This window comes from Octopus sinensis, linkage group LG3 (assembly GCF_006345805.1).
Source record: "Octopus sinensis linkage group LG3, ASM634580v1, whole genome shotgun sequence".
NCBI classification, from domain to species: Eukaryota; Metazoa; Mollusca; class Cephalopoda; order Octopoda; family Octopodidae; genus Octopus; species Octopus sinensis.
In genome coordinates this window covers 152,228,549-152,244,007 of record NC_042999.1, presented here as the reverse complement: position 1 = coordinate 152,244,007, position 15,459 = coordinate 152,228,549, and positions in this window count along the sequence as shown.

The window sequence follows — 15,459 nt, the reverse complement described above, 5'->3', positions numbered from 1 at the left end:
TTGTTTAGGTTTTGGGGTTGGTTTTAAGGGGTTTGTATGTTGGGCTTGGGTCTTTTAATAATTTTTAATAATTTCATAGGCATGGGTGTGCAATTAAGAAGTTTGTTTCCCATCTATGGGGTGTCAGCACCCTGAGTAAATGTCTTCTTCTATAGCACCAGACCAACCAAATCCTTGTGAGAGGATTTGGTAGACAGAAACTGTAATGAATCTAAGGCAGTGAGCTAGCAGAAATGTTAGCACGCCAGGCGAAATGCTTAGCAGTATTTCGGCTGTCATTACATTCTGAGTTCAAATTCCACTGTGGTCAACTTTGCTTTTCATCCTTTTGGGGTCGATAAATTAAGTACCAGTTATGCATGGGTTCAATGTCATCGACTTAATCCCTTTGTCTGTCCTTGTTTGTCCCCTCTATGTTTAGCCCCTTGTGGGCAATAAAGAAATAAGAAACTGTAAAGAATCTCATCATGTGTGTGTGTGTGTATGTGTGTGTGTATGTGTGTGTATGTGTGTGTGTGTGTGTGTGTGCATGTGTGTGTGTGTGTGTGTGTGTGTGTGTTGTGTGTGTGTGTGTGTGCATGTGAATGTTCTCTTCTGCTTTTGATTATTTGAATTCTTCTTCTGAAGATTGTCATTTTGGTATTTACACACAAAACCAAATGCCACTATTATTATTGGTATCAATGTGAATTTATAATCTGGAGGCGTTAGGAAGGGCATCCAGCTGTAGAAACATTGCCAGATAAGACCGGAGCCTGGTGCAGCCTTCTGGCTTCCCAGATCCCCGGTCGAACCGTCCAACCCATGCTAGCATGGAGAACGGACGTTAAACGATGATGATGATGATGATGATGATTGAAGCTGGAGGTTTCAAAGCAGTTGTCCATTGTTATCTTCCTTCCCTTTGATTTTCAAAGAGATATTTACATCAGTAAGACAGCTGACCTCTATCATCATCATCATCATCATCATCATTGACAGTACATATTTTCTTTATCTATCCCAAACAACAATATCTGGCCCGTTATGCTTACACTTGATAGATGTTTTGATAGGAATGTTCCACCAGTATTCTTAGTGCTGATATTTGTGTATGTATTCAGTAACAAGGGGGTTCAGTGGGGTTCTCTATATCTATTCTAGGACAGTCTTTTTTCCGAATGGCACTGTATATTGCTTTTGTGATAATCTCATGTCACAAAGGAAAGTAGAAACATGACATTTTGGGGTAGCGGCTAATCACATCTCTGAAGTCTCCCGCAGAAAAATGACATAATCTACATTTTGTATGCATATCATTATTCACTTTTATTTCAGGTTTTCCTGCTAATAGAGAAAGAGTCAGCTTCTAACCTAGATCCAAGACTCCCTCATTGGAATTTCAACATTAACAACAGGGTATTTTTGTGTGTGTGTATGTATGTATGTATGTATGTATGTATTATGTACGTGCAGATGTGTATGTTTTCTGTATTCATTCTCATGCATAGAGTTACATATCTACATATGCTCATATAGATTTAAATGATAAATGTCTGGAAAGTTTTATGGATTTTTACAGTTCCAGTGATGGATTGGATCTGTAGTCTTCAAATTAGCTTTCTCCTTTCTGGCTTTGAGAAGCCTAATTTCTCAAGATTGGTATTTAGGCAGTGTGTTACATATCCCAGGGCCCCAACAATTACAGGTATAAATCTGAACTTGTAACCTGGATAGAGCAACTGTAGATTTCTCAACAGTTCAGCATAGGTATTCTCTTTTTCACTGATCTTCAGCTTTATGTTAACATCCGCTGGGCAGCTGATTTCCACAACTGAGCACAGTTTCTCTTTTCTATCCCAAATCATTATATCAGTCTGTTGTGCTTACATTATATTGAGGTCCTCAGTGGGACATTCCACCAGTATTCCTTTTAATTATGGGTGGCTATGGCTTCTACCATATTGTGGGTTCTTATTTCTCTGTTCTTGGGATTATCCTTCCAATGGATCTCTCTGCACACAGTCCTAGTTACAACATCATGTCTCATTGGTAGATACTACCATGATAACATACATATGTATGCATGTATGTATGTATGTATGTATGTATGCATGCATGTATGTATGTGTGTGTGTGTGTGTGTCTGTTTGTTTGTGTGTACATATGTGTGTGTGCGTCTACATACACTCACATCTATGAGAGTATAAGTGTGTGTGTGTGTGTGTGTGTTTCAGTCCTTGTCTTGACATTGTGTGATAGTTGTAAATGAGTGTCACTTTCATACAAGCAGTGTCATTCATTTCCAGAGATCTGCAAAAAATTGTCTGGCCACAGGGGAAATATTACATTGCTTGGAAAGAGGTGAGGGTTGGCAACAGGAAGGGGATCCAGCCATAGAAAATCTGCTACAACAAATTCCATCGTCTGATCCATGAAAGGCTGGAAATGTGAACAATAAATGATGATGATGGATGATGATGAAGACAATGATGATGATGATGATGATGATGATGATGATGATGATGATGATGATGGTGGTGGTGGTGGTGGTGGTGGTGACGATGATGAAGACAATGAAGATGATGATGATGATGATGATGATGATGGTGATGACGATGACGATGATGATGATGATGAAGACGGCGATGGCGACGACGACAATGACGGGGAGGAGGATTTATTCAGAGACTGGGTACAATTTCTTAGAAATATTTAACTAACCACTTCCTATCACTGTTCTGTATTACAGAAGAAAACAGAGCTAAGTGTGTTGCCTAAGGCCAGCTTCTAATGTTTCTTTGATACGATACAAATGAAGAATCTGATAATAGCAGAATATCCATTTATTCAACAGACTGAAGAATCTCTATAAACATCATTACAGAAACATATAAAGTAAGGTGGATAAACCAAAGACGTCTCTATAGGGTCACTCGACCTGCTAAACATAGCAGCCTAATCAAGAGCACTAAGTGATGTAAGTGTTCATTGGGTATGAAACCATGACAACTAATTTTTTTTTTTTTTTTACTCAGACACATACACACGTGTGATGCACACAGACACACAAACATACACACATGCACTTACACACAAACACACACACACACATACACACACAAAGGGGCATACATGCACACATACACACACAAAGGGGCATACATGCACACATACACACAAACATGTGCAGACATGCACACATACACACAGACAGACACATGAACACACACACACAGGGACATACATACTTATACACACACACACATGCACACACCATGCAGACATGCGCACACACACACAGACATACATGCTTACACACACACACATGCACATACACATACATGTAGACATGCACGGACACAGACACACAGGGACATACATGCACACACACACACACACACACATACATACATACACACACACACATACATACACACACACACACACACATATATGTGAGCATAGGCTTCCAAGCAGTTTTTGCCTCCTAATTTCTGCCACAAAGAATTTGTTGGCTGAAGGCAGCCCAAGGTGTCATGCTGTGAAAGCAGAACAACGATCATGCAAGGCTTTCATCATCATCATCACCGTCATCATCATCATCATTGTCATTGTCGCCATTATCATCATCGTCATCGTCACAGCCATTGTCATTGTCACCATCAACATCTTCATCATCTTCATCATCATCTTCATCATCATTGTTGTTATCATCAAGATAGTGATAAGGAAGTTGGTGGGGGAAGGAAGAGGGGGGAGAGGAAATGGGGATGAGGGGGAGGAAGGGGAAGAGGCGAGGATGGGGAGGAAGAGGGGAGGATGGGGAGGAAGGGGAAGAGGCGAGGATGGGGAGGAAGAGGGGAGGAGAGGGAGGAAGGGGAAAGAAGGGGAGGAGGAGGAGGAGGAAGGGAGAGGAGGGGGAAGAGGAAGAGGGGAGGAGGGGGAGGAAGGGGAAGAGGCGAGGATGGGGAGGAGGGGGAAAAGGAAGAGTGGAAGAGGAGGTGGAGGAGGTGGTGGTAGCTCAAGAGGAAAATGGTTAATCACAGGTCAACCGGATCAGGAATGACCTTGGGTTAAAACAACTACCACAACAAATGAAATTATAATAAACCATAAATCATAAATCATAAATCATGGAATGAAGCCAGATACTGAATCTGGAAAAAAAAAAAAGAAACAATTAGAAGAATGGAGGAATAAAATAATTCCTAAAAGAAAGAAAACTGTGATGATAACATTTTCATTGATTCTGTGTTTGGTTAGTATCCAACTGACTTTCAACACTGAAGGAATTGGTATTTTCTGAAAGTAGTAAAAGCAACTATGTCTAATAGTATTCAATTTACAAGTTTTAAGTTACTTCTTCATAGATATCTGAGATTCCAAAGACCTGAAGCTCTAATGATTTCCATTAAGATGACAAGTTACGGAAATGATGGAGTTACCTTTGTTTTCTGTCAACTGATCATGACTGATTGAATCATTCTGTTTCGCAGATCTTCTTACATTGTCGCTCACATGAGAATATGACCTAGAAGCATATACTCTGCTTTTGCTAATTGTTTTAAGTGGCTAATTTCTTTAATAGCTAATTATTTTAGTCACAATCAGATGCAGACAACTTTCTGACTCTCCCATCATTAGTTGATGAAACCTCAAGGATTTAACGGCTGAGGGGATTAAGAACTGGGTACACGTTTTCATACAGAATAACTTACTTGGTCATATAGACTCATATAGCTGGTTGCCTGGTTTTCTGACATATATCTTTCTCCCCCAAGGCGGCGAGCTGGCAGAAACGTTAGTGCACTGGGTGAAATGCTTAGTAGTATTTCGTCTTCCGTTATGTTCTGAGTTCAAATTCTGCCGAGGTCGACTTTGCCTTTCATCCTTTCAGGGTCGATAAATAAAGTACCTGTTACACACTGGGGTCGATATAATTGACTTAATCCATTTTTCTGTCTTGTTTGTCCCCTCTGTGTGTTGCCCCTTGTGGGCAATAAAGAAATAAGAAAATTAGTGGGCCGGGTGAAATGCTTAGTGGTATTTCGTCTTCCGTTACGTTCTGAGTTCAAATTCTGCCGAGGTCGACTTTGCCTTTCATCCTTTCAGGGTCGATAAATAAAGTACCTGTTACACACTGGGGTCGATATAATTGACTTAATCTGTTTGTCTGTTCTTGTTTGTCCCCTCTGTGTGTAGCCCCTTGTGGGCAATAAAGAAAAAAAGAAATGTTAGCGTGCCAGGCGAAATGCTTAGCGGTATTTCGCATGTCACTCTCTGTCCCCTCTTTTAAAAGTTTTCCAATATGATGTGCACCTGAGCACCTCGTTACCAGAATTATATTGCTGAATGAGGCAGGGAGCTGGCAGAATCATTAGCACACCGGACATGATGCTGAATGGCATGTCATCTGTCTTCATATTCTGAGTTCAAATCCCACAGAGGTCCACTTTGCCTTTCATCCTTTCAGGGACGATAAAGTAAGTACCAGTTGAGTACTGGGGTCAATTTAATTGCAGTCCTTGTGCCTGGAGTAGAAATGATCATATCTTTGTATCTTTTACTTGGTTCAGTCATTAGACTGTGGCCATGCTGGGGCACTACCTTGAAGAATTTTAATTAAATGGATCAACCCCTGTATTTGTTTCCTTTTCAAACAAGATGCTTATTTTATTGTTCTTTTTTGCTGAACTCTTGAGTTACAAGGGATGTAAACACATCAACACAACACTGGTTGTCAAGAGGTGGTCGAGACAAACATACACACACACACACAAACACTCACAAACACAAACACACACACAAACACACACACACACTCACACATAAAGACAAACACACACACACACACTCACACATAAAGACAAACACAGGCACACACACACAAACACAAACACACAAACACACACAAACACACACACGCAAACACACACACATGCATGCACACACACACATGCACACACACACACACATGCATGCACACACACACATGCACACACACACAATGGGCTTCTTCCAGTTTCTGTCTTCCAAATCTACTCACAAGGCTTTTTTTGTCTTGAGAATATAGTAGTAAACATTTGCCTAAGGTGGGACTGATCCCTAAACCATGTGGTTGTGATGCAAACTTCTAACTATGCAGCCAAGCCCGAAAAACCAAAATGTTTTTTCTATTTTAAGGGTTCCAGGACCCAGAAATGCTCTGGATGAGATACAAGGCAAATAGGTTTATGCTTAAATTCTCCTTGTCAAAATATTTTAGCAATGTGATTGACAGTTTCACAAAATTTTAAAGTGATTTTGCAAGTGAAAATATAAATATTATATTACATAAATGAAGAGAATATGAAAAGTCTATCATAACATTTCTAGCAGTGGCAAATCCCTTGTCCCCTGCCACACACACACACATATACACACACAGTGTAGAATAAAGAAAGTGAAGGAAATATCAACGAAAACCATTTAATGTCTATGACCACACCTTCTACCCACACACAGTTCCATTATAGAAGGATGTTAGGAATTGATTTCAAATTATTTTTCAAGGCCAAAGCATCACACACACACACACACAACACAAACACTCACACACACACACACACACACACACACTCACACATAAAGACAAACACAGGCACACACACACACACACACAACAAACACACACAACACACACACGCAAACACACACACATGCACACACACACACACATGCATGCACACACACACACAATGGGCTTCTTCCAGTTTCTGTCTTCCAAATCTACTCACAAGGCTTTTTTTGTCTTGAGAATATAGTAGTAAACATTTGCTTAAGGTGGGACTGATCCCTAAACCATGTGGTTGTGATGCAAACTTCTAACTATGCAGCCAAGCCCGAAAAACCAAAATGTTTTTTCTATTTTAAGGGTTCCAGGACCCAGAAATGCTCTGGATGAGATACAAGGCAAATAGGTTTATGCTTAAATTCTCCTTGTCAAAATATTTTAGCAATGTGATTGACAGGTTTCACAAAATTTTAAAGTGATTTTGCAAGTGAAAATATAAATATTATATTACATAAATGAAGAGAATATGAAAAGTCTATCATAACATTTCTAGCAGTGGCAAATCCCTTGTCCCCTGCCACACACACACACATATACACACACAGTGTAGAATAAAGAAAGTGAAGGAAATATCAACGAAAACCATTTAATGTCTATGACCACACCTTCTACCCACACACAGTTCCATTATAGAAGGATGTTAGGAATTGATTTCAAATTATTTTTCAAGGCCAAAGCATCACACACACACACAACACACACACACATTCACACATACATATATATACGCACATACAGGACTAGATTAAGATCCATAGAGGCCCTAAGCACTTAAAAGATTTTGGTGCCCCCATATATATATACCATATTTTAACGTGTATAAGGAACCTTCATGTATAAGAAACCCCCTAATTTTGGGGGCTTAAAATTTGGAAAAACGGTTTTGTAAAGGATTATAATACTATCCGCAGAAGCACATGGCCTAGTAGTTAGAGCAGCGGACTCTTGGTCGAGGGATCATGGGTTCAAATCTCAGACCGGGCGATGAGTGTGTTTATGAGCGGAACACCTAAGCTCCACGCGGCTCCGGCAGAAGGTAATGGTGAACTTCTGCTGACTCTTTCACCACAACTTTCTCTCACTCTTTCCTCTTGCATCTTGCAGCTCACCTGCGACGGACCGGCGTCCCCTCCGGTGGGAAACCTATAAGCCAAGGAAACTGGGAAACCGGCCCTTATAAGCCAGGTGTAGTTCAAGAAGGAACAAACAACATAATACTATCCATGTATAAGAAACTCCCATATTTTTTTAACCTAAGTTTTGACAAAAAAGGGTTCCTTATACACATTAAAATATGGTATATAATTCAAAATATAAACCGTGATAAACCATAAAATAAATATTTATTTTTCAAAAGGAAACAAAACTAACAGCAAGATGGAAAATAATGTTTATTTTTGTATATAGGTGCAGGAGTGGCTGTGTGGTAAGTAGCATGCTTAAGAACCACATGGTTCTGGGTTCATTCCCACTGCATGGCACATTGGACAAGTGTCTTCTACTATAGCCTCGGGCTGACCAAAGCCTTGTGAGTGGATTTGGTACATGGAAACTGAAGAAGTCCTTCGTATATATGTGTATATATATATGTATGTGTGTGTATGTCTTTGTTTGCCCCCCCCCCCCCCCATCACTTGACAACTGATGGTGGTGTGTTTACATCCCCGTAGGTTCGGCAAACGAGACCGATAGAATAAGTAGTAGGCTTACAAAGAATAAGTCCTGGGGTCGATTTGCACAACTAAAGGCGGTGCTCCAGCATGGCCACAGTCAAATGACTGAAACAAGTAAAAGAGCATAAAAGAGAATACTTCCACTTTATTTATATTTGAAAAGCTTCCTCCTACTTTTTTTAATTGTAAAGCCTTTGATCAGTTCCTCAAGATTAATCTTATGTAAGATATCTGCTTCAATACTTTGTAGAAATAAAGCACCATGAATTTATTTTAGCAAGCTTAAAGCGATTTCTTTTGTGACGTACACCATTTACCATTTCTGTGGTGCCCCCTCCTTCCATTGATGCCCAAAGCATGTGCTTATTTTGCTTCATGGTTAATCCCACACTGCACACACACACACACATATGAACAAAAGTGCACATTTACATATGCACACACACATACACAAACATACAAAGTTACTTACACAAACACACTCATACACACATTACACAGATGCACACACACACAGAATACACACACATAAACATGCACACACACCACGCTCACACACATAAACATATGCTCACTCACATGTACATATGCACACATACACACACTGATACATACACAAGTACACATACTCACACACAGATACACATACATCATCTCAGGACAATTACTCGCTTTCATCTATTGTCCTTGGGCGGGGTTATTGCCCATGGGGGGTAAATGTCCTAGACTCACTCACATATAGATACACACACTAACACACACTCACACACACACAAACATATATACACATAGGCACACACACACACAGGCACAACACACAAACACATATAGACATATGCACACACACACACATAAACATATGCACACACACACACATATATACATATGCACGCACACATACAGACACACAGGTACAGCATGCACGTACATACACACATATGCACACACACATACACTCATATGCACACACACATATACACATATGCAACACACACAGGCACAGTGCACACACACATATAAACATATACACACACATACATATACTCATATGCACACACACACAGGCACAACACGCATGCACATACACACATATGCACACACACACACACACACATATACACACGCACAGGCAGTGCACACACACACTCATATAAACATATGCACACACACATACAGATACATGCATAGGCACAGAATGCACATACATACACACACACTCACACACATGTACATATGCACACACTCACCGATATATCCAAAGCACACATACTCACATGCAGATACACTCATTAACATACACACACACACACAATGTTATTTTAGTAACATAGTTATAATTCATAAACAATTCTCAGATGCAAATGTGTTCCAACCAGTCTGAGCAGCAAAGGAGATTCTAAACTAGCTGAACAGTCATGTTTTGTAAATATCCGGGTACATTCTGACTCACCCAAAACACCTGGTGACCACACACAGTATACAACAGAACCAGGGTAACTCTTGGAGATGCTCACTTCTTGCTTTGTAAATATCTTTGTATACATATATACTCTTTTACTCTTTTACTTGTTTCAGTCATTTGACTGTGGCCATGCTGGAGCACCGCCTTTAATCGAGCAGCTCAACCCCGGGACTTATTCATTGTAAGCCCAGTACTTATTCTATCGGTCTCTTTTGCCGAACCACTAAGTGACGGGGACATAAACACACCAGCATCGGTTGTCAAGCAATGTTGGGGGACAAACACAGACACACACATGCATATATATATACATATATATGACGGGCTTCTTTCAGTTTCCATCTACCAAATCCACTTGCCCAAGGTGCTACGCAGTGGGACTGAACCCGGAACCATGTGGTTGGTAAACAAGCTACTTACCACACAGCCACTCCTGCGCCTGTAGATATATAGCATCATCATCAACATCATTTCGTGCCCACTTTTCCATGCTTGAATGAGTCAGGTAGAATTTCTTGTGGCAGATTTTCTATGGTTGGATGCCCATCTGGTAGCCAACCAAAGTAATATTTTCCCATAGCTTGACGTGTTTTTCAGAGAAGACTGGAATCAAACAATCTCACTTGTATGACAGCAATGCTCATTAATAATCATGATGTCTAGACAAGGGTACGCACACGTATATACGAAGATGAGTCAAAAAGTAATGCCTTTTTGTTTAGGACAGGTATAATTACCAACACAGGAACATGCATCATACATCAAAATGAAGCTGGGCCTCTGTGGAACACATCCCTACTTCTCAACAAAGTCACTGTTTCTCTCAATAGCAATGTTCCACATTCGAATGAGAGCATGTATCCCTGCCCTGTAAAATTCTGTTGACTGTTCATTGAGCCACTTCTTCACTACAGTTTTCACTTCCTCGTCACTGGAATAATATTTGCCTCTCAAACCCTCTTTCATGGGTCTGAAGAGATGATAGTCCAGTGACGATGATAGTCCAGTGATGAGGAAGTGAAAACTGTAGTGAAGAAGTGGCTCAAAGAACAGTCAACAGAATTTTATGGGGCAGAGATATATGCTCTCATTTGAAGGTGGAACATTGCAATTGAGAGTAGGGATGTGATCCACAGAGGACCAGCTTCATTTTGATGTATGATACATGTTCCTGCATTGGTAATTATATCTGTCCTAAACAAAATGGCATTACTTTTTCACTCACCCTCGTACACACATACATGCATACATTCATACACACATGAATATACATACGCACATACACAAATGCATACTTCAAAAAATACATACATATATATTCCTGCAATTATTGAGGCACTGGGATATGTAACATACTGCCTAAATACCAATCTTGAGAAATTAGGCTTCTCAAAACCAGAAAGAGAAAGCTAATTCGAAGTCTACAGATCCAATCCATCACTGGAACTATAAAAATCTGTAAAACTTTCCAGAAGTTTATCATATAAGTATATATGAGCATGTCTAGATATGCAACTATATGCATGAGAATACATACATAAAACAAAACATACAAATTTGCACATATACATACAAAAATACCCTGTTGTTGATGTTGAAATTCCAATGAAGGAGCTTTGAATCTAGGTTAGAAACCAGATCTTTCTCTATTGGCAAGAAATCTTGAAATAAACATGCATAAATATATATATGTACATACATATATATGACTATTTTGAGAGTAAATTTTTCAACATTAATGATTTTGCTTCTCATTCCCAAAATTCAACATACTTGCCAGGTAGAGAAAAACTCTTTGCTTAATACTTACCTGGATAGTTAAACTTTACTGTGAAAAATAAATCAATACAATCTTTGTCAATGTTCAAGATTTACTGCTTAGATATTTCATTGTATCTGACTATCATGTACCTCACATAAGACATTCACGTACACTAAGATAACACATCCAGTAGAGCATATTTACATTGTTCCCCTCTCCAGTTTTCAAATGTTTGCTGTCTTCAAGATCTATGTCTCACAACTATGCAGTATTTTACTTCCTGCACAAGTATCATACAATCAATCTACTCATTGTTGAAGAGAAAATTCCTTTGTTACCAGTAGAGGGGATAACTCCCTTCTTTGATAAAATTTTCAGTGTATAAATAGCTTTTATGTGTGTAATTTCAAGGCAAATTTTTTGATAAAATGCTTCTCTGTTTCTTTCTGAATTTTTTAATTGTCCCATGAGGGTTTACAAAATAGGAAAATCTTGAATTAGTACTTCCACAAACTTCTAGATGTTTGCTCAATGGGATTCTCCTCAATTCTTGTTACATTATATATCATCATCATCGTTTAACATCTGCTTTCCATGCTAGCATGGGTTGGACTGGGGTTTGGTGAACCAGATCTGATCTGGTAGAGTTTCTACAGCTGTATGCCCTTCTTAACGCCAACCACTCTGAGAGTGTAGTGGGAGCTTTTATGTGCCAGTCAGGCAGTACTGGCAACAGCCGCGTTCAAGAGGTGCTTTTTATGTGCCACCTGCAGAGGAGCCAGTCCAGCGGCACTGGCAACGACCTTGCTCGAATGTTTTTTACACGTGCCACAAGCACAAGTGCTAGTAAGGTGACTGCAGGTAACGATCACACTCGAATGGTGCTTTTTACATGCCACCGTTACAAAAGCCACTTTGTTGCACTGGCAACGATCACGCTCGGATGGTCCTCTTAGCACTCCACTAGCACGGATGCCAGTCATCTAATTTGATTTTGATTTCACTTGCCTCAACAGGTCTTTGCAAGCAGAGTTTAGTGTCCAATGAAGGAAAGGTACACATAGGCCACGAGATTATGGTCTCACTTGGCTTGCTGAGTCTTCTCAAGCACAGCATATTTCTAAAGGTCCTGGTCACTTTCATTGCTTCAGTGAGGCCCAATTTTCGAAGGTCATGCTTTACCACTTCATCCCAGGTCTTCCTGGGTCTACCTCTTCCACAAGTTCCCTCAACCACTAGGGTGTGGCACTTTTTCACACAGCTATTCACATCCATTCTCAACACATGACCATACCAGTGCAGTCGTCTTTCTTGCACACCACATCTGATGCTTCTTAGGTCCAACTTTTCTCTCAAGGTACTATATATAGATATATAAAGGGAATAACAATATAACACATATTACTAAAACAAACAATACAGACATTTTAATTGCGCCAACTTTTTATTTCTATTTAATAAAAAAAAAATGACAAAAAAAAAAGAAAAACAAAACACTTTTTGTTTTTTAATTTTGTTTACATTTATTACTGATCCCCATCAGGGAATTGTCAGTCTCATGTTTGCACTTTTAGCAGGCAGTCTATTTTTTTTTTTTTATTTTTATTTTCAATCCATTACTGGATATGAGCCAGCCAATGAAAAAGGAAAAAGCTCCCATAGAAAAATTTATCAGTTGGTAAATATTACATATTGCACACCAGAGAAAAAAAAAAAAATGAACTATCTGCCAGGAGCCCATTCTTTTCAATTCTGGACAAGCATTCCAGAGTTGTACATTATATATCCTTGAAACCATTTCTTTTATTTTTACCATTCGGGATTTCTTCCCAAACGATAACCATACATAAACACATACATAAACAGAGGCAGTATAGCAGAAATACCCTATCAACAGATATTGTAGTTTTGTACTAGCATTTTGTCACACAATTCTTAATATTTCACTGTGTCTTAACATTGTTTTTTAGGTGTTTGTTTTTGTTTTCTTTTGTAGTGCTAAATCATAAATTATCCAACACAGAGCCATTGTATATGGCAAGAAAAAGGACACGGATGAACATCCTAAATTCTACATAGTACTTGGCTGGTAAGGGACACTTATAGAGAAATGTTCATTTTTTTTTTTTAAATCAAATGCTGGTTAAAAGGTGAGGGTTGAAAAAAAAAAGATTAGTATAGGGTGGACAATATGTAACTAAAAGATAGTTTAATACTATGTCAATGTACAACAATTTTCTAAAATGAAAGACTTTTTGTCAATAAAATATTTTCACATGAAAAGTTCATGTGATGATTTCTTTTTTTGTTTTTGATTCATTTCTTTTTTTTCTTTTCTTCATTTTTTTTTTTTGGTATATTTTAGTCCATTTACATATATTTGTCATAATACCGTTTTTTTATCCTTCATCTTACTGCAATAAAGAATCAAAAAGATAAATGTTTTGAAATAGAAAATTCACAGTCTTTGCATGATCGTATGTTGTAAGGGACTTAAAATGTAAGATAAGGATTTCACACTTATAACATGCCTATGCAAGAAATAATTAATTTTTTTAGGGTCATAGGACAAAAGAAATAGAAACTCCAAGACGCCGAGCTCTTATTTTTCCATTCCTTGACTCTATAATCCTAAAGATTAAGATAAGAAAATCAGTGCCTGATTCCAAGATTATTAATACTGACAGAAAATATATATATATATATTTACATTTTGTCTGGAATAATAAAAGATAAAGCCCATCCCCCACTAATTTTCCTTTTCTACCCCTTTTTTGAGTATATTTGTATACATGTGTGTGTGTTTGTGAGTACCCACCCAACCCATTTGGTGCCTTGGACAAAAAAAAAACCAAACAAAAGGCAAGATTATTTGATATTCTTCATAAATACAAGTACAATCATTTAATTTTAACATAATTATATGTTAATAGATGAAAGTTCCCACATAAACCACTGGTATCATGACAAGTATGTCTGAATAAGAGAGAGAGAGAGAGAGAGAGAGAGAGAGAATCAAGATAGGAAATGCATGGTCCAGACTTGGAATTTTTTAAAATAAGAATTCGGTCTTTAATAATTAATTTATTTTATTTGCGAGATGGGGTGGTGAAGTGGGTGGGGTTGCTGTAAAAATTAATATACTTGGATACCAAAAAAAAATTCAAACTGATGAGGAGCGAGAAAGGTATTCATCACTGGTTCTAATGTAGAAGTCTAATACATTAATTAATATCAATTAATTAGAAGAATATGCTGAATTCCACAACACTTCATGACAAGGCAAGGGTTGGAAACAATTCAAAATGATTCCAATTGAGCAGAATTTTTGACATGGAACCATATTCTGAATGGAATGCAAATTGTTTTACCAAACTTGCCAGAAACAGCACATTTCTTATGACTGAGTTCTCTCCAGAAGTTTTAAGTCTCAATACAAATAAAATTGAAACTGTTCCAATGTTTCAACAGAAATTGCAGCATTGAACTTTTTAATAGGGTAGCAACCACAACAAGAAGAAGAACAACTAATTCATTTATGCAGTGTTTATGATGATGATGATGATGATGATGATGATTATCCTTTCTACTAAAGAAACAAGGCCTGGAATTTTAGGGGCGGGGGTAAGCCAATTACATCGACCCCAGCACACAAGTGATACTTGTTTTATCTACCCTGGAAGGATGAAAGTCAAAGTCAACCTTGGTGGAATTTGAACTCAGCCCGCGTGCTAACGTTTCTACCAGCTCGCTGCCTTAATAATAATAATCCTTTCTACAAGAGGCACATACCTTCAGATTTGGTGGGAGGGGACTAGTCCATTACATCGACCCCAGTGTTTCATTGGTACTTAATTTATCAACCCCAAAAGGATGAAAGGTAAAGTCGACCTCAGTGGAATCTGAACTCAGAAAGTCGTGATACAGCTAAACATTTCACCCGGTGTGCTAACGATTCTGTCAGCTC